Genomic DNA, 22,807 nt, shown 5'->3' with positions numbered 1-22,807 from the left:
TACTACCTTCGGTGGTAAACACTCGATTAGATTTTATTCAGTGTTTTGGCCACATTGGGCCAGCAACGTTAAACAATCACAGCAGAGAGTTGCCCTTTTTTTTTGTTGGTGCGGGCCTTTGACAATTGAAGATCAGCATAAATTATGGATTAGACAACGCTGACGATCGCAGCGTCATTGTCCCATATTAAAGTCATTATTTCTGCTCTCGTTGAATCGAGCAATTTATGGTGCAGTAAATATGCGATTGATGAGCAAGTGGTCAGCGATCGATCGAACCCTGGGATTGCCTTACGATCGTCCCAGTGTGTCTGTGGTTTGATAGACAAAGCCGATTTGCAACGAAAGTGAATATTTCGAGGTTAATTAAACCAATTCCTGTCTTCTGTACCTCGTACACACTGTGCTGGGAACGCTAAACCTTGGGCCCATTATATGCAAAGGCACTCCTCATCACACTGACTAAGTTTCCATCCATCATTACCAAGTGGAAGCTTTTCGCGCCGTACCACCTTCGCAGCAGTCGTCAACTTCACACTTCTCGTGGGCGCTCTATTAATTGACAGTTTCGTCCGGCAATGAGGGAAAACCTCGAAAGATGGGAGAAAATAAACAACCACCAACAGCCCAACGAGTCTGGAAAGGCGTCTGTTGGAAGAAAAAAATCACTCAATTATGCTCCAGAGTAACGTCGTGGATGTGTGTGCATCGCATCTCCACAAACTCTGACCTCTGTCTGATCTCTCTGACCACCATCACGAGCCTAACAAGCAATGGGTTTTTCGGTAAAAAAAAGAAACTTCACCATTGTTCTTGCAATCACACAGTGAGAAGGGTCCGTTGGGCGTGCGAGTTGTTAAATTTCGCTTGTTTGTCATAAATTGCCCTGTGGGTCCGTGATGATGTTTTATGAGGAACACACAGATCTCTAGAAATCTCATGATAAGAGAGCCCATCCTTAGCCAGAAGGACACCTGAATGAAGTCGCTTTGTCCAGCTACCCACGACGGGCCTCCCCCTCATCATGCTGTGCCGTGGCACCTTAAACAAAGGTTCATTTTGGGTGCGCCCGCCCGCGATCACAACATAAACATTTCCGTCTGCCCGCTGCCGCCGTGCAGCATAATTTCGCAACCCCCCATTTGCCGGTGCGCGGCGCGTGTCACAAAGTCAGTGAACGAAGACAGTGCCAACGGGTCAGTAATTAATGTTTCTTGTTTGTTTGCGCGATCCCCGCCGCACAATTTTTTTTTTTTTGGTTAAACCAACGTCCAGTTTGCGTGCTAAATACATTTTTCTCAATCAGGCGAAGGTGATGAAGATAATGAGCGTGGTCGGTCGGCCTGAAGTAAGTCTTCCAAGTTTGCCGGCCCCTCCGACATTGGGCGCTACAAATTTCGAAACATTTGTTATGATATTTTTGACACTTTTGGTGCCATTCCAATGGAAAACTGAATCACAGTCTGAACTAGTCTCTGGGATGCGGAAAATGCAGAAAGGGGGGTGTCCATTATTTGCAAAATAACGCTAATTTCGAATTGGCCAAATTCATTGGGGCACAGATTTGTACCTCCTCATCCAACAGACGAAGACCGCAAGAGAACTAAGAAAAGAAAGATGGAAAAGCCTTATTTAAACAAAAACAAGATTGACCAATGAAAGCAGCAAAAAGCGTGGAAAGAAAAACCGTTAACAGAAATCGGTTCGAAATTAAGGGAAAGAACGAAACGGTTTGTGCGGGCGGTTTGATTTTGAAGACGATTTTTTGTCGTGGTTCTACGTGATTCGCGGGCCACGTTAAAACGTTGTGAAGCGCTCAAATAATGCGCGGCAGATTCATTGACGGCGAGCATAATCTGATTGGTTCAACGCCACGGCGGAACCCAGAGAGGAGTTGTTAACCTTTGGAGCATCGCCTTTGTTTCTACTTTACATTTCGATCGGCAAACATTCGGCGGCATATTATTAGAACGAAACTCAGATTACGAAGCTTTGCGGCTCTAGTAACCTTATCTAACGCACGTCGGTTGGTTCTCTTTAAAATTGTTCGAAACGTAATTGGAAAGCACCTCTTTCGAGCGCCTCCACTCCTGCGAACAAACTGTGGGTGAAAGGTAAGGAAATGGAAATGCATAAAATTTAAATGAAGCCAGCAGCAGCAGGAAGGAGTTTGCAACACTCTACGGGCGACCGGTGTTAGGTCAAACCGGAAAGTAAACTAGGCCACGCCAAATGTTGTTTGTTGTGGACCAATTTCCTATCCTGCGAATGACGGGCGGTACTTTCGTTTGAGGCTTCGTTGCTAGAGTGTGGATATCGATTTTGCCAATCGCCTGCTCCAGAATGCCCTTGATATCGATTCCACTTCCACACAGTGACTGGTGGTACTTTTAACCTATCCTTCTCCTTCTCCCAAGGATTAGTGACCATCCTTTTTTAATTACATCGTTTGAATCCGAAATGAATTTGACTTTCAGCTTCGGAGTTGAATTAAGTAGTAAACTTTCACCTTCATGCTCTTTTTATTATGTCGTGGCAATTGACACATTTTCTATCATTTTAAAATACCGACACTAAATGGTTCATAATTATTGGTCGGCCAGTCGGCAAAATATCTTCCATCAAAGCCCCTAAAAATGCGGAAGCGAGTTTGTCGTGTCCTGTCGCGCTTGATGTGATAATTACGCTATTGAACCGTGTTTCCTCTTCATCTCACGCATGTCTCGGCCTTGGCGGACCACTGCCATGATGGATGGGGGCCCCTTAAGTCCAATAAATCTCTTGCCGCGCTACTTGAACCAACCCGCAGAGGTGATGGCTTCTCAGGCGAAGGGCCACTCGAAAATAATGTTGTTAATTACTTCGAAAAGCACTTTTACCGTCGACTGCCTGAAGGCAAATTTTTATGTTTACATCAATTTCCTCCAGCGCGGATTCGGGACAAACGCAACGTCAAATTATCGAACTAGCGAAATCGCAAACAAATCCGCTGCCAGCCAAACTTTTTGGCTACGCTATTTTGGATATTTCCTGCTGTGCAATTATGCAATTCGGTCAGAGGGTCGAAAAGCGTGTTCAGAAATCACAAATTGGACCTTCCGATTGAGTTGCTCACTCCAAAAATCTCGATGATCGAAGCTCGGATCGGATGAACGACCACATCGGATCGCCGCCGAGTGGCCGGCCCGGAAACGGTTGGCAAGGAACCCCAAAATCCAAATGGGGGCCCAAATTTAAACGCCCTTTGGCTGTTTTAGCCTTAGGCCAGTAGCTAGCACCTGCCACTAACCTCATCTGGGAGCGATTATGCGATTTTACTCAATCAGCGATCGATCGATGAAGTAAGTTCCGTCCAGTCTGCGCTACCCGCGTGGTTCCAATTAATAATGTTGCCATTGAAAAATGCATTGCAAATTCGCTGAATCGATCGATAATTTAGCGGTTACGAGTATCTTAACAGTCCTGGATTTACGTTTCGGACGGTGCTGGCGTTATGTTTCATCGCTTCCCCTTTTATATCCGGTGTGAAGCGGGGATGTCGTCGATCAATTTGTAGTCAACAAGCGAGCTAGGGCTAACAATATTCGCGTTTGGTTCGATTGATCAGATCAGATATGATTTGAATCGATACGCCAGCTTGACCCACATCGGCAACGGAAATCAACACGAAGCACGACGCCACGCAGGAAGTGACCGTTGACGCTGCTGTGCTGTTGTGTTGACAGCAGCTAACAGAGATTATGTATCCAGCATGCACTGCGAGTGGTGTTATGTTCCACTCCACTCGGACCATTTGTTTTTCATTTTCTTCTCCAAAGTGAATCGATTTTGATCGCTCGTTTAATCGTCTCTTTTTATGTTTAGTCGCGAGAAAGTGTTGTTAATTTGTCAATCACATGCCCGCGAAATGATCAGGTTGATCACGCATTGAAAGGCGTTTCAAGTTTAGTTCACTTTCAAAGATATCGTTGTCGGAAAAAAAGCTTTTGCCTTTGATTGAAAATATGTACGCATGTTATGTGTATTATATTTTGCAATAGTAAAACTTAAAAAATATTTAAACAAACCTTACGATTGGTTTAGCATATGACGCCTCTAACATTGTTTCCTAATGCTTTCACTTATACCAGCAAGATAGAGAATTTTTGCTGCGGTCGTTTTTCTACAAACGGGAAATTCAACATAAGAATAAATCAATCATTTTCCCTCATGTCTCTTCGATCATGTCAATGGCAATGAATTATGTTGCGCTGAATCACGTCACTCGATATTTATTGCATCTCTTCATACGATGCCGTTTCCTTCGACTGACTGCTTCCCTTGCGGCTCAGATCGCGGTTTCTACTGTCACTACTGTTTTTACTGGTGGCGCTCCGACGGTTTCCTGTTTCCGAGGCGATAATCGTGGTCGCAGGGAAAATTTGACAAACAGCACAATGCATGGCGATGGCCATCCTCTCTTCGTTCGTCACGTGAGTGTCTGTGTTTGTTTGTGCTTGGCAGGAAAGAAGGTAATAGTTTTCGACGCCCTGCCTGTCTATATCAGGTGGGAAAAAGTAATTACTTTCTCCCGCGAAGCCAGTGTCGGAAATTTCGTTTTTTCCCATGTCTTTTTGGGAATTCTTCGTCCACGGTTTTGGCATTATCGTGGAAGAAAATTGTTTCCGACAGACGCGCAGTGCGTTGCTAAGACTTGCCTCTCAACCAAAGGATATGCTTCGTCAAGACTTGAAGTCGCGCACTGTCTGTGTCCCCCAAACGAGCGTATCGTCGGTAATGAAATATTTATGAAGCGCATATCAGCGCTGGGCGTTTGTTTGCAAATGAAGTCAAAGTGTGGGTTTTTCGTCTATTTTTTGGACTTATTGTGTGCGATCCATGCCAGCTCAGTCGCGGTGCTCAGCCAGTCAAAAAGACAAGCCATTAAAGCCTGAGCCGACGGGGCGAACTCAAACGGACGACTGACAAGTGATTTGCAAAGTTTCTTTGCCCAAAAAAAGAGCCATCGTTAGTTGAGCCTCCTGATAAATCTTCTCTTTTTTCGTATGGCTACACCGGATGGTTGTAAAATAAAAATATGTAAAACTCGGAACCTCGCTTTGTGCTTTTTACGCAAATTCGGCCATTCAGTCATTCGTCCGGAAAAACTGTGTCAGAGGAGGAACCATTTGCGAGGCTTGCAAAGGCTTGTAAAAGTGTGTTAATTAGTTGCATATTGAATAACAGGATAAAACAAAATCATTTCAGAAACGATAATAAAAGAAAGATCGCTTATAAGGATAAGGCAAATTAAAAGACATTTGCCACAGTCCTTGCGTTGCACATTTCGTGTGAATTATGTTTTTCATTGACCCCCATGAGTTATTATTCGCGTGATTCGGCGTTGTTAAATTAGATCTTGCTCCAAAAATAGTGAAATAATACGTTTCGTGAACCTGTTCTTAGTTTTCACTAGTTACAAAAACATTGAAAGATAGCTCGATCGGACGGCTTCCACTCCAGTTTTTTTCGCTTGGGTTTGGGGGTTTTACTTTTCCATTCCAATCGATGAAAGTAAAAGGAAATTAAAACGTGTGTCGCATCTGTAACGTATTATGTGTTATCAGTGCATGACATAAAAACCGGCTTTGTTGTCATTCTTCTGGCCGTAACTTGAACCTCTCCATCTGAAAGTGCTCTTTTGAACAGCAACTGGCAACACTGCAGAAAACGCATTTCGTTTCGCGAGTCTGTGAATGAAAGTCTTTTCATTCCTAGTCTCCTTTTTCTCCCTCTCTCTTCTCTTTCTCTGCTTTTGTATCTTCACTTTCTTGATCTCTCTCGCTCCGTCTTTGTCACCTTTGCTTCAATGTTCATGTTTATTTGTTTACTTTAGCTTGTTTTTTTCGCCTATTTTTCTCTGTCGATTGCACTTTTCCCCGGCATAGCTCCCGTGCTGAGAAAAGTTTTAGCTCTTCGGTGGAAATTCTTTCTCTCTTTCCATTGCCGTGCTTTGTTTCTCAGAGTAGATGTGTCTCGCCGAAGCACCTCTCTCTCGTTGTTTTCGTTCGGTTTCTTTTTAAACCGAACATTGTTTGTGGGCCTCCCCCGGCCTCTAGCTATGCTCGCAGTTCTCGCCTCTCGAGAGAGATTTATGCACCGGTTTTCCTTTCCATCGGCTTTCCACCAGTCTTCTCGCACGAGCCCCCGTCGGGGAGGTCTCAGGTGTTCGAAGAAGAGATCCGGCTCTGGTGCGCTTGGCGGCATCGCCGGCTTCTCAGTTTGTTTGCATCGGTCCATCGCGACGCAACGCAACTGCTCGTGGAAAATTCCGGCTTGTGTTAACTGATTTTTGTACATTTAAGGAGGCATTTACTCGATTTAAAACGATAACCGATAACCGATAACTTATCAATATCGATCGTATTGTGAGTGTGTGTTGAACATAGCTAAGCTTTTAATTGAACAAACATTAAAATAATATTTAATGTTAATAAGTTTTGCCAGTTGTGACAAATGGCCCCCGTTTCGTACTGTCGATGTTAAAGTCTGATGTTCTAAAGCAACATTAGGTGTGGACCATCGGAAGGCCTTGGGTCTTGCGTGTTGCAGAGTGCGGTCAGAGGTACTTGTTGGATGGTCAGTGACATCGCGCGCGAAGAACGTGCCGTAGCATTTATTACAACACTGAGCCGACCCATGAACGATATGGCCGAAGTGAATCTGCCCCTGGTGCTGGGGGCCAAAGTGTTCCAGACCATCAGCAATATGGATTACTTCATAACCAGTTGAGTACCGATGGTTCAGTCGTAGCACTAGAAACTAACTTCGTTCAAGCGCGCTGATCACTAACGGACTGACTAACGGGCGTCAAAAGCCATCGTATCTCTTGTTTAACTCTTGAACAAGTAGTCACTCTTAACAACTCCTCTCCTTTTATAACTGGTTCAATTGGTCTGTACTTCAAGAGGGTAGACAACGATCCTCAAAGATGACAGACACAGAGGAAGGTAATAAATGGAGTAGATATCCCATCACCCACTAATATGTCTGTTGTTTTAAAAAAATCATTAATTTACCCAAGACTTGCCCGAAGTTGTGCGACTCGCCCACGTTTGCCTGTCATCATTAATCTTTCGGCTTAAGCCGCGAAACAAATGCAGTGCGGTTCGTTACATTTTGTCGCTCATCGTTAAAATTTTCATCTCATTTCTGGTGTGTTGTCCATTCGCCAAAACCTCTTCTGGGGTTACTACGTGATAATTGAGTACCACAAGACCTCGGTTACAGGAGGGCGACGTGTTCGAAGCACCAAATGTGATTTCTACAGCTTGGCTGGCCTTTGGCCGCAGTAGCGACCGTCATAGCTTGAATGCGAGTGCAGAGGCTAACGATTTAAAGAAATGAAATTTAATCTCAACTAATGCCGCTTTTTGCTTGGCGCCAATCTTTACGATGATTGCGTGTTAGATGGATATAAAATGACGATGGTCGTATCTCCCGATCTCTTAAGTGCTATTGGTCCTAATTTAAAATACTCCGTCATCGATGCGTTGACGGTCGCCGGTTTCAGCAGCTTCTCGTTCGTATTTTCATTTTGTTTCCCTGAGTTTGATGTGTTTTACTTCGTCCATTTCGTTTTGGGAGGGGCTTGGAGGGAAATGTCTTTATTTTCTCCCATTTTTATTTTCTCACCAAACCTCTATGATGTTAACATCGCCTTTTCATCATCGCCACCGATCGCGGTTTGTTGCCGATTTTTTATTCCACATTTCTTCCTCGATCCGATACCGCCGTTATTGTTTTCGGTAGGGTGTGCAGCTCATTTGAATAACACACCCAGGAGCTCTAGTGTGTGATGAAATTGATGCAGCAAAAAGGGAAACTGTGGAGAGCAAAACACAGCACGGTCGTGAACTGTTGAACTATGCGCGCACCAAACAACCACCAGGGAGGAGTGCTGAAGAAAGCTGAAGAAAACACGACGCCCCACGCGCGCAAGATCTACTGTTGCGCCTTCCTTCTCCCGCGCAGGATCACGGCGGATCATTAGTTCGCGGAACGCGGATCGAACGATAGATGATTGTTGACGCGTGTGAAAATTAAGCCCGCTCGCTCTCCACACCGTGCCACCAATGATATAGTGTGAATCCGAACCGAAACACTCGGCTCGATTGAGTTATTACACGGGTCCACCCCCGCAACCGGCTTCACGAAACTCGAATAGTTGTGTATTGCCCGCGACGATGTGTGTGGTGTACGCAAATCGCTGATAAAACCTCGGCAAACAGTGATTATGCGGGGCGGATGATGAAACCACAACCACGCCGCGTGCGTCTGGTGGTGTTATCGTGCTCTGATAATCGCTATATCATATGCACGCGCGCACGCAATATCGCCTTCTGTGCGTGAATTTTCCCAAAATCACGCTGCGCCTAGTTTGTGCCTTTTCGGACTGCGTGAAGTCCGAAAACTAGATTTTGATACAAAATGAACACAAACGGGCGGTTAGAAAAATTGCCATCTCGGGCATTTGGGCGCACGAATTAAGGTCAATCGCCCCCCAGTAAAGGATGGACGGGAACCCGTCACCACCCACTGGCGGCGCTGCTGTGGAGGAAGAGCATGAAAAGTCCTCCTCGACACCGTCGGACTTTGAGGTGTTTGATTATGAAGATATCCATGAAGTGGCGGCGGACAGTGCCGGTTACTCGTATCCTTGCGCCGCCAGTAGCTTCCGACGGCGGGGAAGTGTCGACGAAGGTGACGGTGGTGGCACTCCACTGAACCTAGAACTGGCGCAGCTCCTCACGCAGGGCATCGTAACGAAGGCGAAGGCTAACTTCGGTATCTCGAAAAACATCGAAACCCTCGAACGGAGCACGATCGAGTTGGAGAAGAGTGCTGTCGGCCCCTTTAACCAGGACAGCGTCGACGAAGGCATCAGCACGAACTATAAACGCGACCCGGACCTGTACCTTCGGCGTTCCGATGACGGCGGAGCCCCGGAAGAGGAAGAAATCGATTTCGTGCAGCTCAAGAACGAACAACGCCTTCGGCAGCAGCAACAGCAACAATACGAGGATGAGCTGGTGTTTGAAACGCACACACCCGGCAGCTGCACTTCCGGTGGCATTCCACCGACCGGCGGTGGGAGTGGGTTTTTCCGTTTCACCGAACCCACCACCTCGTACCATTCGGCCTGCGGTGGCTACGACAGCGAGCGCATGATGTTTGAAGGTATTTTCCACGAGCACACACGAGTCCTTTGGGGCGGTTAAGTTGCGTTTGCTTTTGTCGCAAACTTTGTGGGTGCTTTACGTAGAAATAGTTTCGATTTCGCTTTGCACAGTCCATTCGAGCCGAGCGGTGCACTTTTGTTTTGTATATTTTAGTTTCGCAAAGCTTTGAATGCACCTTGTTTTTTTATTGGCCGATGTTCTGAGTTAGTTCACAGTAAACGACATATCGATCTCCGTTACGCTCTTGGCCCCATTACCCGGCCCGGAACGGAACGGAACCGATTGCTGCAGCGCCTCCAACGATGTGACTGATGGTGGGTTGCCAATCGATAAGCGGGAAAAGAATCGATTGCCTCCCATGGGCTTGTTGGGGTCAAACTTGTTTCCCGTAGCCACATACTCTCGGACCCCAGTGGACGGTTTCCGGTTCGACATGTCGATCGCGCCACTGATCACTCTATCGTTCAGAGCGATCCGATGATTTGTGCAATTTTTCACGGAGAATGATGATGGATGCCCCGGTGTTGGTTGTGCATTGGAACTAGTCGACTAACCCGGCCGACACGGAGTTACGAATTTGTGCTGCCTTATCGATCCATTCGCCAACGGGGGGAGCCTGTCTGGGCCTCTGTCAGCCACGCTCCGGGAATGACAGTGGAATTTAGGCTAACAGCAAGCGCTCCCTCGGGGACATACTAATCGATCATGAGCGCGCGCCCCGGCTCTTCCCATGGAGAAGCAGAGACTGGGGCAATGGGAGAATTAAATTGATCACTGAGGCTTCGAGGAGGCTTTTCGCAAGAAGACCATAGGGGAAGCAAGACGACTGTACTCTCGATAATTAATGGGTAGTCAGGCATTTTGATGGGTTGTGTACTTTATCTCCTGCTGGCGGGCACAGCATGGGATGATTGAAATATCTCAATTCGATGGTACACGCTGGGTGGTGGTGATCAGAAGGAGAGAACGACCTGTTTGGTGGGTACCGGAAAGACCAGTTTCGTTTTATTGGCACTTATCGATGGGACGGGAAGCGAAAAAAAGACGCTTGCTAGCAGCGAGTTTTCCCGGCTTCCCGGAGTCCTGCAGAGAAAAGGGGCATCGCGGGAGTAATGTTTCACCTGCACGCAGAATGCACACCGGCGGTCTAGTACAGGGTGGGCCGCTAGTTAAAGTGGATGCATTTGTTTCTTGAAAAAGGTGTATTAAAAATAATTTTTGTAGTTTGGTCCGAGGAAATTTATTATAATCACTTTTTAAAAATGACTGGATCCGTTTTCATGGCCCGATAACGTTCACCATTGACGGTTAGTTCCGTAGTTTTTTTATGGCGTCCAAAAAAAGTCAGCACGATACGGTGAAATTCGGTATATGAAACGAGCAAACATCGCACCACGTTTTGGTCATTTTGGTAACATAAAACGGACAATTTTATTTCAGCCTCCAGTTAACGAAAAAATGGGCCCCATCAGACATGTTAAAATTGTAATAAATTGATGCTTCTTCCTACTACCCACCCTGTGCTACAAAACATTGGCTGTGTATCATATATCCCTCCACAAGCAGCATAAAGGAACCAGTTTTCACGCCAATTCCTGTGTACACCTAAAATGGGAGGCAATTTTGCATCCTGCCAAATCGAGGCCAAATGGCGCGCGTCGTAACCTCGCGGTGACCGATCGATGATCGTCCACTAAACTTTCCACACTAAGCCCCTTCACGCGGACGATAGAGGCCATCGTGTCGATACGTTAAAAACCGGTAAAAGCTTTTCCTCGCGAGAAGCGCGCGAAAGCACGAACATATTAAATTAAGTAAAGAAGAAGCGAAACACTTTCATGAAACGCTAGACTTCAACGCCTGGTGAAGAGACGAACACGCTTTTATCTGTTTTACAATTTTCTACACTTCCTTGCCCGAAGGCGCGCCGATGGGTTCCTGCGGGAGGACCGAGTCCGAGACCGAGCGAGTGTCACGCGGGATGGATGCAGGTGCGGCAACCCAGAAACCTTCATTTCCCCAAATGGGGACACTTTTCCGCTCGCTTCGGAACCAAACAAACTTGTGTCGCCCTTCGGTGGTGGCGGTGTGCCCTCCGTCCGGCTGTGGAATGAATATTGAACAACACCCGCAGGTGCCTCTGCTTTTTACTGTTCGATTATATGCATATCCCCTTCGGCATTTGAAGGTGGCGCCCGTGCGCGGCGCTACTGCAAATTTTCCCGTTATCCAGCGTGGCGGGCAACTTTTATGCTGCAGGAAATGTCCGTGCGCAGCGCGCCTTCTACGCCCTGCAGCTGTTCGGATCAGATGAACACGAATGCATTTGTGGTGGCCACCCTTTACTATCACAAAATACGTTGCTGACAGGGCGTGCGCGGGATGGTTCACGCTAATGATATGGTTAAGAATGAAGAGCGCTAATTGAAACACCTCCGAGTGGCAACTATCTTACGGCTTTTCCTTTCGGCGGGTTAGCCAGCACCGCAGAACGACGCGCGTTGGCGTTAAATTACATACGCACACGCCACGCATTCGGGTTTCGCCGCAACATAGTATGTTGGTTAAGAGGTTTGTGGCTATTAATTAGTAACGTCGCTCTCCGGAGCTAATTGTCCCGTGGCGGATTTGCTGCGCGTTTGAAAAGTCGATGGCCAGATTGTGGTGAACGGAGAGAGTAAGAGTAACTTTTACTTCGATCTTTTGAGTCAGTGCGTTGTGACTGAAAGTAAATGTTTATTTTAATTTTGACATTTTTATCTAACACCACACGGCGCCGTGCATTTTATCGTTTGGCTTTCCATCACCCCATCGCCAACGGGGGTAGCTACAGTAAATTTCCCGTTTGCCAATTTCCATTTTGGCCACCCTTTTCTCCGTGTTACGCCAATCGGCGATTTGTTTCCTCGTTTGGTGACACACAGACGCCGTCAGCGACATGCTCCTCCGGGGACGACAACATAGTTAAGCGTACACATGTTTCATGCGCGTGCGCGTGACTTAACCCCCACCGGGAGGGGGGCGCTGCAAACATAAACGATCGTCGCATAATTCATTGATTCGTTTAGATTCAATCGTCCTGTTCCCGGCGAGGAACACTAACGAGCAGGCTGCTCAAGCAATGCGGTCCTCACGATTCCGCCATTCTGCGGAAGTGCGTAGGTGTTGTCGGGCGAACGAAAAAAAGCTAGAGATATTGCTTGCTTCACGATGAACCTTTCCCATAAATTTCTCCATCTCCTGAGGCGGGCGGGCTCCAATCGGTGCGCGAGCATATTCGGTTGGCGGCGGCGGCTAATGGCATGTTTGCTAATCAAGCCTCTTCCCGGTTCCGGTCGCGCGAGACCTGCAAACGAGATCACTAAATCGCAAGACACGATCGTCTTAAAGTGCCTCCCTCGCACACAACAATGGTCAGTTTGGATTTGCATGTTCGCTTCGGTTGCGCGGCGATCGTGGTGCGCCTGTCGTTCCGTCGAATGCGTTTGTTTTTCTCACAAGATCTACTTTCGCGCGCGCGGGCACCCTCACGCACCACCACCTTGTTTCTCGACTGGCCAAAGGTGGCAGCTGAAATAAATTGCTGAACAATGTTGAACAACACATTACCGCCGTCGCCGTCACCACCGTACGTCGCCCGTCATGCGAAGAAAGCATTTTTCGCTACCTCGGCGGCAGCTGTATTGGCAGCGTGTGAACTGCTGCTGCTGCTGCTGCTGTGGGGAGCATAAAAAAGAAAACCAATGAAATACGGGGGGCCCTCCAGCGATCGAGGTGAGATTTATTCACGCGATCGAAGACCAACAACGGGGTGTGTATTTTGCGTCTCCGGAACGCACCCGCAACGCGACGAATACGCGGCAATGTTATGCTACTTACGGTGAAATAGCTTTATTTTGCACACCGGGTTGGGTGAAGAATTGATCCCATTTTGCTTCCCGACCGATCGCAGGGAGGTATGTTGCGCCACCAACAACAATGTGCTATACCCGTGGGATGGCGATCGTGTGTGGGACGGCCTCCTACGATCGTCCAGGTTCGTCGTACATAAATTTGCACCGTGTAGGTGAATGGGAATTGCTCCCCGAGCCTTTTCTTTGCGTGCGCGGGGTGTTGGCGAAGCTAAGTGTCTTATTTATGACACAACATTCACAATATTTGCACGCGCAGCCATTGAAGCCGTTTTGAGCCCTCTTTTCTATTCGTTTCGTTTAGCGCGGCACAATCGGTCTCGGAAGGGTTTTAGCGGGATCTACGAGGGTGGTCGGAACAGTTTCCGATCATCAACATTGAGATGGCAACACAGTGGTAAATGAAAGTTAGTGGATTTGATTGTCAATATTCCTTGGCAGTTGCTGACCAGAAATGTTAGCCAATTTAGACGCATCGTTTTTTGTGTAAGATTCGATCGCATTTGCTTGAGCTTGGGAGGCGATTGAGCGGTCGGGACGTCCAAAAACTGCAACGGACGGTGATTTGCAATCGCCAAAGTTTACCAAATGGGGTTCGAGGATCACCGAGGACTATCAAAGTTGCGAAGATAGTAAAGGTTATCTAAATATCAAAAAACGTGTTTATCACAATTAAAATCAACATTTCGACATGAAAACATTGTCCGCACGGTGGCTTGGGGAAACATTGTCCGCATCATCTGTACAAGATGACTCCGAGAGACTTCACTAGTTGACCCCAACTAAATTACCCTAGAGAAATTCACGCGAATTCTAAAAGTGATCGTTCGTGCACTCGAAGGATAATATTTTTTAATTCATTTTATCAAATAATTGATTAATAATCAACCAAGGGAGTTGATGCTGTGGCCGTGGTTTTATAATATCGCTCATAACGAATTATGAACTTGATAGTAAAGCATTCGAGAAAGAAACGTGGCGTTACGTAATCGAAATTTTACTTAATTGAATAAATCGCCCAACGAAAATGAAAGTACGACTTGTTTCCGTTTGTGTTTCCCTTTTTTCCAAAATAATGCACCTTTTGCTTGCGTCTACAAACTGTAGTTTTCCCTTTCTCGGCGAAGGAATGCCACCCAGCAGGGTCCGCCCATCCAAAACTCGTTTTCATTTTCCAATTTCCGCCCAAGCCACATTTCCTCTGCGATGTTGATGTTGCGGTTTGCTGGCCATATTCTTGGGGGCCCTTTCTTGCTAGCCCAAAAGCCTACCGAATGTGTGCACTTTCCCATTGGTTTCGTACGATCCGTCGTCGGCGGCTTTATCACTGCGACGACAACGTCCCGGCTGATTCGAAAATTGCCCCTAAAAGTCCCTTTCTCTTGAAAAGGGCGGTGTCCTACGATGATCTACAGATACGGGGACAGTCCTGGCATACAGAGTGTTTCACTAGTTTCGTGGTCTCGTTGCATGGATTTACGATTAGTGCACTTTCGCCCAGCAGAAACGCTTAATTCTTACCGTACGGCTCTCCGATCCGTGACCTGTGCAATGTTTATCACTACACTTTTTCCGGAGTCGCGCAACCCTTAGCCCTCAGTCCGCAGCCAGCCAGCACTTTAATTTGTACTGCGACGATGGCAACGAGGGTCGGAAAGTCAACGATCACGAATTGTAGTTTGTCGTCGGTCGGATTTCCATCGGATTAATAGTGAGACGGAAGAACGACCGCGCTCGGAGTCGGATGGTGGACTGCCTCTGACCAATCGATTCCCGAGACTCGGCGTATTATTGCGGCGGTTCCAGACCACAAAATCTGAACCCAAACGTGTCTGGGTCTCGTCCGAGTGCTCCGCCGGTTATCATGCTTTCTGTGCCGACCGTGACTCTATCATTACCACTGTGGCCAAGACGGATGGACGGCTTTCGTGTTGCGCAGCAGTTGTGTTGCGCATTGCATTGCGTAAAATTTGGCCACACAGAAACTCACATCTACCGTCGGTGGGAAAATGGCAAGCGCATTTACTTCGCCCTGCCCCGGATCACCGGAAGTATGCGATCGGCGAAGCCAATCGAATGGGAGCAGTTCTGGCTTTAAAGTCGGTGGAGTGGTCGCCCAGTAATTGAGCACAAATCTTCGCTTTCTTTGGGGTCATTCTGGGGTTTTCGTTAGTTTTTGGCCTTTCGCTTGTGTCGGTGTTTCGCCAACAGCGTTTTTCGCCGCCGGAACACCCCAGGGCTCACCTATTTTCGCCACCTTCGTCACCTTCTCCGGCTCGTGTGAAAAGGAAATTAAGCATTGACCTTTTTAAGTCCCCCCTTTATTTTTCCTGTGGTTTTATGCAACTCGTAGTTTGACCACATTATTATGCGGACAGGCTGAAAATTACTCAATTTTGAGGCGAAAGATTTTCTGGTGTAAAAGTGTTTTAAAATTACCATTTCGTTCTATCTCTTTCTTGTTGGGTTAAAACAATAACCGCCAAATGTTTCATCCAAATGAAAACCACACATTGTGACGGCTCCCACGATCAACGCGATTCGTGGGCATTTTCATTTTTCAACCTTGCCATTCTTGCATTGCTTTGCTCATCCTTCCTTGGAAAAGCCCACGATCATCAGCATAAATTACGTGAGAACACATCGTAATGACAAGGGTCTTCTGCATCTCCTGTGGCTTCATTATCAGGTTGTTCTTTTTGGAAGCGTTTCACATTGGTCGTAAACCGAAAACACAACAAGCAGCAACGGACGATGTCTCGGCCGCACAAGGAGGCCGTCCAGAGAATGCGATCAACAACCTTTTTGCTCCGATACCGAACATCTTGATGCGCGGTTCTTGCTATGCTGACGGCCTTTTTTCCACCCGAGCCTCGAATGGAAAATATGTGTTTGCACGGCTCATAACCTTCCGGTTGTCCGGTGGAAAGCCTCGCCCTGTGACCGGGTTCGGTAGGCTTTTAATTGTTGTGGGCATTATTTAATTAACAACTTTCGGCTATGACCTGACTGGTGGTGGCGGAGAGAAGAATGTAAAAGTCTAACGTCAACATTTTATGACGTGATAATATCGTCGTAAAACGGGTGGAAAGGCCACTGACATTGTGCACTAATATACTTTGTTCGTTTTTTTTAAGGTAAAGCATTTTAATTATGTACACATTGGCAATGGATTGCAACTTATTACTCGACCATTGTGTTGTATCTGTAGTTGCGGAAAATGTACTTTTTCTGCATTGAAGTTTTCGAAATGGAGCGATCTATTGCTAAATGCTAATCGATTTTAGTTGGGTTACTCGAGCCCTAGCAACTCCAACGCGGAACGATTAGTTGCGTTTGCGCCACTTTATGCAAATCTGAGTAACAAGCTGAGTTTGCTGGTAATGTTTCGATTGTTTCGATCTCGTTCAACTATGATGTCGATGTGAAAATGTTATTAAACCGTAAGTTGGCCAATTCCCACCGAATCGGTTACACCGTCTCTGGCTGCACTTCGCATTAAAGGGGTGTCCCTTACAGCGGCATGCGAAACAAAGTTTGCTTCAATAGAGCAGCCGATTTTATTAATTACGAGAATGAAAAACTATTTTGGTTGATCAAAGTTCATTCAAAATATTTGAGAATTATAATTCTCCTATTTTTTGGATCACTGATAGACACAAACAACAATCTGAATTCTACTGGCCAGAAACAAAGTTTATTTTTCGCAATTCTCGCCATCGCACTCAGACAATATTATCAACATTAAATTGACAATTTCATCATCCTCGAGGTTTATCTTTTGAGCCTTGTGAATTGTTGCATTATCTTGTTATAGAATGAAATCACAACCAATAAGATGTTTCCTTCATAATTGAATTTTTGGTTTCATCAAGTTTTAGTAAGTTCCAATCAACAAGGAAAGGTCACAAACGTGACAGTTTCTTTCTAATCTGCTTCTTAACTGAGTCTTACCAACGATTCAATTCGAATTCCCAGAATAAGGGAGGTTTCAAAGTATGGTAATTTTTCGGCATTTTGAATATCCAAAATTGTTAAAAAAAATTCTCGTTAATATTATTCCAAAATAGCTAAATCTACTCCAACTGTTTTAATATCGAGCAAAACTAACGAAATAGCTGTGGAAAACTGGAAACTTCGTTTCGCTTGCCACTACTACTGAACACTTCAAAATTCGAAAGAAAATCCTCTCTTCAAACACCGTTCTGAACAGTGAATGGCTCTTGTTTTTGTATTTTCATGAAATGAAACATCGCACGACTGGCTTTCAGTTACGCATTTTCAATGCTTTAGGATTTTTTTCTTTCTCCGGAAACACCAAGTGTCTATCCATGGCTTTCCATTCGCTCCGGAACCATCTTTAAACCGATTCCGGATCCATCGAACGGAACGCTTGCAGCGGCTTGGGGAGAATTGTTTTAAACAAATAAAATTATGCCGATTCCATGCAAACGATGCTCTCCTGGTTTTGCGATGCGAAATATGTGCCATAACATCGACAGCCCCAGTCTAATCCGCTGATGCGTGCCTGCAGGCCATCGGCGTTGGGTTTGGCTTCAACGTTTCTATTGTTTTGCATTTTACCGATGGCAACGCAGAAAACAAACTACTAAAGCCAAGTAACAGTTTTCTATTTTATTGTCGCTTCTTTGCGCCATAGCGTGTGCCACAAAGTAGTTGCAGTTCCAGGTGGCTGACACCACCGTCCGGTCGATATTTTCTCATTAGGGTCAGTTCTATTATTTTCCTTTCTCGTGAAGAGAGAATGGTGGCGCGTAATGCTTTTCCAGCAACCTTCGTGCCGCAGTGTCGCAATAAACACTAGGGACACTGGGGGTGCTTTACAGACGTCTCGGATACTCAACATCACGCAACACACACGAGGAGCACTAACTAACACAGCTGCCCGGGTCAGCTGGAAGTCGCGAGAAGAGAGCGAGAGTGTATTAGTGGGGCTTTAAATCGAAAAAGAGGAAACGACGAGGACTACACAGGAAGTCAAGGCGACGCACCAAACCCAGTTTTCGTTTGACATTTCGTGCGCGTAGAAGGAAAAGGGTCGCTGTTCGTTGTGTTTCTTCCTAGCGAAAGTGAAAATGTGATTAAAATTTACTAAAACTGCCCCACGGAAACTGTGTTCACCAAGCGGGGAGCTAATTGCCAACCCTGTCAGAACTCAGTCAGTTTCTTCCCTTTTTGTGAATCTCACCTCACTGCCAATCTGATAGAAGTATTGCTTTCTGAACCATTTTGACCTTCGCCAACTGATCATACTATTGAGAGGTTTTCTAGTGACTTAGAAAGACTTTTGCATACGTTTTTCTCGCCTTCCACGCGGCGAAAACTCTACACAGCAAAATATCGATTCTTACGGCGCAGATTCTCCGTTTCTGAGCTGTGAAGAAGAACCAACCACAGACCAGGTGTGCCTTTTTCATTGCCAACCTGTGCCCTGGCACCTCTCATCCGCACGACATCACCGCTGTTTTGGAGTTGAATGTTTTTAGTGTGAGCTGCAATTGCTGTGCTTTTTCATGGATCATGTTTTTATGCTTTGCTTGTCGATGGCATTGAAAGCTTTATTTATTTGACTGGCATTCATTATCGTTCTCACTAATTTTAAGAGCACCAACGCCATCATTTCATACGCTGCTGCTGCGCTCCTTAGTGTTGGTTGCTTCTCATATCATCGAGTGCGCATGTACCGTTTTCCACAGGAGTTTTCGCACCACACTTTTCCATTGCCTCTCCGTGTTTTGACGGAAATTGTCAAGCATTTCTCGCTACGTGTTTTGTTATGACGCACCGCGAATTAGTAAACGAACTCTTATTTCTGCTCGATCGGACGACAAACCGTAATGGTTTTGTGCCTCTTTGTTTGTCTTCATTAATTCTTTCGTTTTTATGTATGTTAAAAACAAGTTGCAATTTTTTTCCAATCCCGGTTACGTAACCAAAAATCATTATCTTTTCGGCCGACCAAAAACCAACAAACCCTTTTTGGTGGGGTGCATCTAAGAGGTAGTCCTTTCTGCGCAGCATCCGTGTCTCGATGTTGCATCTCTTTCGGCCACAAGCAACACGAGCCCTTCGCTGGCACGGGATTGTCCTACTTCATCCGGAAGAACCATTTGAACTGGCTGGACATCTGATTGCATCAGATAAGTGTTCAGTTAGGGTTCCGCAAGAACAGAAATCACGACCTAGAATCGTGGGGAGTACGGATTTCGAATCTGTGATGTATTTTCTTTTATCAGGAAACGTCCTTTTCTCAAAAGGATACTCCATAAATACGTGATTGAGTTTCGGGCGGCCAGCCTGAGTGTGGAAAGCTATGAAAATTAGCCACCCAAAAACAGTTTACACCCTTGTTTTCACCCTGTTACTGTGAGTGTCCGCCAATGTGTGACGTTCGGCCCCCCCATCGGTTGGTACTAAAGAAAACTCTCGACGTGCTACGACACGGCGTGTAATTTCCTCGTTTTCCCATCGCCGGTCCGGGAAACCGGACGGACATTTGATAATTGATCGGTTGATTTTTTCTGTCTCGCTACCAAACTCTTTCGCCAACTTCCGGTGGAAGTTTCGGTAGCGCCAGGTTACACTCTCTAGTGGTCAATGGCTGTAACCGTGTGTTCCATCGGCCAACGAGCAAATAATTGGACGTCGCGAACCGCCGGGCATTGCTTTCTGCTGGTGCTTTTATGATTGATTTGTGACGATAAATGTAAATGGAGTGGCAAAATTAGAAGAGGTGTGCTCTGGCTGGAAAATGATTGAGTGGTTGACTGTGGTGAAAAATCGGCCCCTCCCCGATGAAAAGTGAAAACTATTACTTACGGACTCCCTTTTGTTGGGCCTTTTTTGCTGCGACACGAGCGATCGACGAGTTTTGGGCTGAATTAAAGGCACACAGCCCCTGAGCGCTGACTGGGAAATTTTCATGCGCATGTGCCCGGGTTCGTCGTCGTCGTGCAAATAATATCCCCGCCGGTTGGCTGAATTTGATGCTTGAAGTTGGATTTTTTTTTCATCCTCTGCTTCATCATTAACGTAAAAAAATATTGCCGTCCGATGAGGCGGTGAAAAACTCGACGGAAATTTACGCAGCACTCCCAGCGGTTGAGCTCGCGGAAGGTGAATTATGGTTTGTTTCCACTTCTCCGGAGGGAAGTGTGAACACAACCTGCCACTTTCAGAGTCACCAACCAATCCTCAAACTGTGTGTACGTTCACGTGTCCCGACACCGAACCAGTAGCCGCCGTGTCCAGCACGTTCTGCTGCACGTTGAGAGCTTTGAAAGAGAGCAATTTTCCTCTACTTCCAACGGCACTTTGAAAATTGTTCGAACCACGTTCGGGAAAACCGGCGATAAGAGGGTCATTTATCTGTCGCGCCCCGACGACGATGACGACAACGAGAAAAGGGCGCCCAAGCAGAGTCCAACCAATTTCCCAACAATTTTCAGCCACAGCAATTCTTGCCTCGCGCGGACTCTGCAATGTTGTCATCCTTCGGCATCGGGAGCTGCGTATTTCCTTGCCCACATTTCATAAGCACAAACGGGAGGCAAAACGCCTCGCTTTCCGCGCCCCGGGGGGTTCCATTGACCTCCTCCCCGTGTGTGACATCAGTGTGACGGGAATTCTTCATCATCTCGGGCAAAACTGCCATCAACGGTGTGGTTGATGCGTGGCAGATTGTGCAGATACCACGGAAAGACCTCGATAAAGCCTGGTACGCCGCCGACATTGACAGACAGAAACGGGTTGGCAGAAAATGCATCCCCCTCAACGATGCAACAACATCGCGCTGCAATAAAAAAAAATCCTCATACGGCTGGAAAAGGTTAAACAACGATCGTAATCGCAAGAATGTGTGTGGCTCATTACATCCCCCGTGGAAATGCATTATGAAAAGGAGCCAACATCGCTTCGGGTTTTCCGCCCCGCCGGGTGCGTCACCCGCCCACCCTGGAAAAAGGAGGTCACACAAATGTGCGCAATTGTGCGCCGATCGGATGCCGGGCCGGGATTGCAACAACCACTTTCTTCCGGCGGAGTTGTGCCCCTCGAGCTGTGTACAGTTATTGCACCTGATGGAACCGGTGTCAACCCCGGCAGAGCTGCATCCAGCGGGGTGTCCTACTTTGAAGTGAATTAGTTGTTGTTTTTTGCCCGCTGCGTTGCGCGCCTCTACCATCGGGCTCGAATGTGATTTATTCCATCCTAATGGTGTGACGTTAGGAAGGAACAGAAAACGGGAAAAGAATTGTAAATTAACCTGAGCCCCGTGGCTGCCTCGGGGTCTGCCCTTGGCAGTGATTCGTGAGGTGGGCATTAGCATTAGTGGCGTGGAAGATGTACACCCGGCGGATGACTAATGAACGCACCTCCCCAATGCAGTATGTTGTGGCAGCATTCGACGAACCATTTGTAATGCTCCCCTTCAGGGCTGCTTCTCCGTCATCGGATTGGGCTCCCGTCCGCAAATTGTTTCTGGTACACAGGGCGCACTGCGCCTCGTGATGATACTGTTACACACCTATTAACTGCATGGACTCCATGGAAAATATGCAGATGCAGCGCCGTTTTTGAAGCGATTACCAAGCTCTGGGCACCATCTGGCGTGTTATCGTTCCTCTTCGGTCCTTAACTCCGCTCCGAAGCCAGAGCCCCCACCCGGGGGGGGGTTGGCAATTTTCCACCATCGGCCGTTGCTTTTTATGTTGCGAATGCGATTTTCAAAACCCCACAACACACGCGCTATAAACCGTGGTTCTGAATTGCGCGCACTGCGCCAGCCAGCAATTCTCCTCCAAGCGCTCGGTCTGTCCGATTAAAATTAAAAATTAAAAAAAAAAAACGAGTACGCCCAGAGGAGGACCGTTATGCAAATGCTTCTTGAAGAGCGAGACGCGCGTATGCGTCCGTTGGGTGGCTGGCTCGTGGAAAGGTGGAAATGGGCCAATCATAATTTGATTATTTATCGCCAGGCCACGCGCGCTCCGGCGTGTTCGATTTTGCGATTTTCCGAGCCAACGGGAAAATCAGATCAGCGGCGGTGGCGGTGGGACCAGCTGCGTTGATTGGCGGCTAACGAACGAACCCGATGCCGGAGTCGTCGGAGCCGATTCTCTGTCCGGGCTGGCCCGTAAAGCCCACAAGTGCAGTTCAGTTGCTCAGGTGCTTCAGTCGTTGGGAAATGGGGTGGTGTACCGTTTATGCTTCGCTCTCGACGTTGTTACTCGAGTTCTGATTCAGAAGCTTTTGATTTTCAAATATCTTCCGAAGTGCGAAGGGGAAGTTCAATGAGGTTGTGAAACTCCAGACATCCAGTGTGGCCGTAATGTGAATTAGTCGTACGTAGGTGCTCCCTCAATTAACGCTGCTTGTGAGAAAAGGAGCTAAGGAAGGACTCTCGAAAACCTGCCCAAAAACCAAAATGTTATCCCGTGCGGTGAATGTGTTCCGTAAAAAACGATCGAAAACATCGTCGACCAGCCTTGACGACGATGACGACGAGGAGCTCCGGGTGGCCGTCGCCGGTGGTACTAGTGAAACGGAAACGGACAGGCACTCTTCTCCGAGTTGCCACTCGGAACCGGTGGGCATCGTCGGCGGTGGTGACAGTGACACGGCTTCGAACGCCTCGTCGATCGCCTCCCACAGAAG

The 22,807-nt window shown here is 47.0% G+C and overlaps 1 protein-coding gene across 2 annotated transcripts in view; it reads left to right on the top strand.

The window, feature by feature from the left end:
* LOC131211204 (trafficking kinesin-binding protein milt) overlaps positions 1–22,807 on the top strand; it is a 65,958-nt gene that overhangs the window by 29,539 nt on the left and 13,612 nt on the right. The window lies entirely within an intron of this gene.

This window comes from Anopheles bellator, chromosome 2 (assembly GCF_943735745.2).
Source record: "Anopheles bellator chromosome 2, idAnoBellAS_SP24_06.2, whole genome shotgun sequence".
NCBI classification, from domain to species: Eukaryota; Metazoa; Arthropoda; class Insecta; order Diptera; family Culicidae; genus Anopheles; species Anopheles bellator.
The sequence above is the reverse complement of the archived record's forward strand: the minus strand, read 5'-3'. Positions and strand labels throughout refer to the sequence as shown.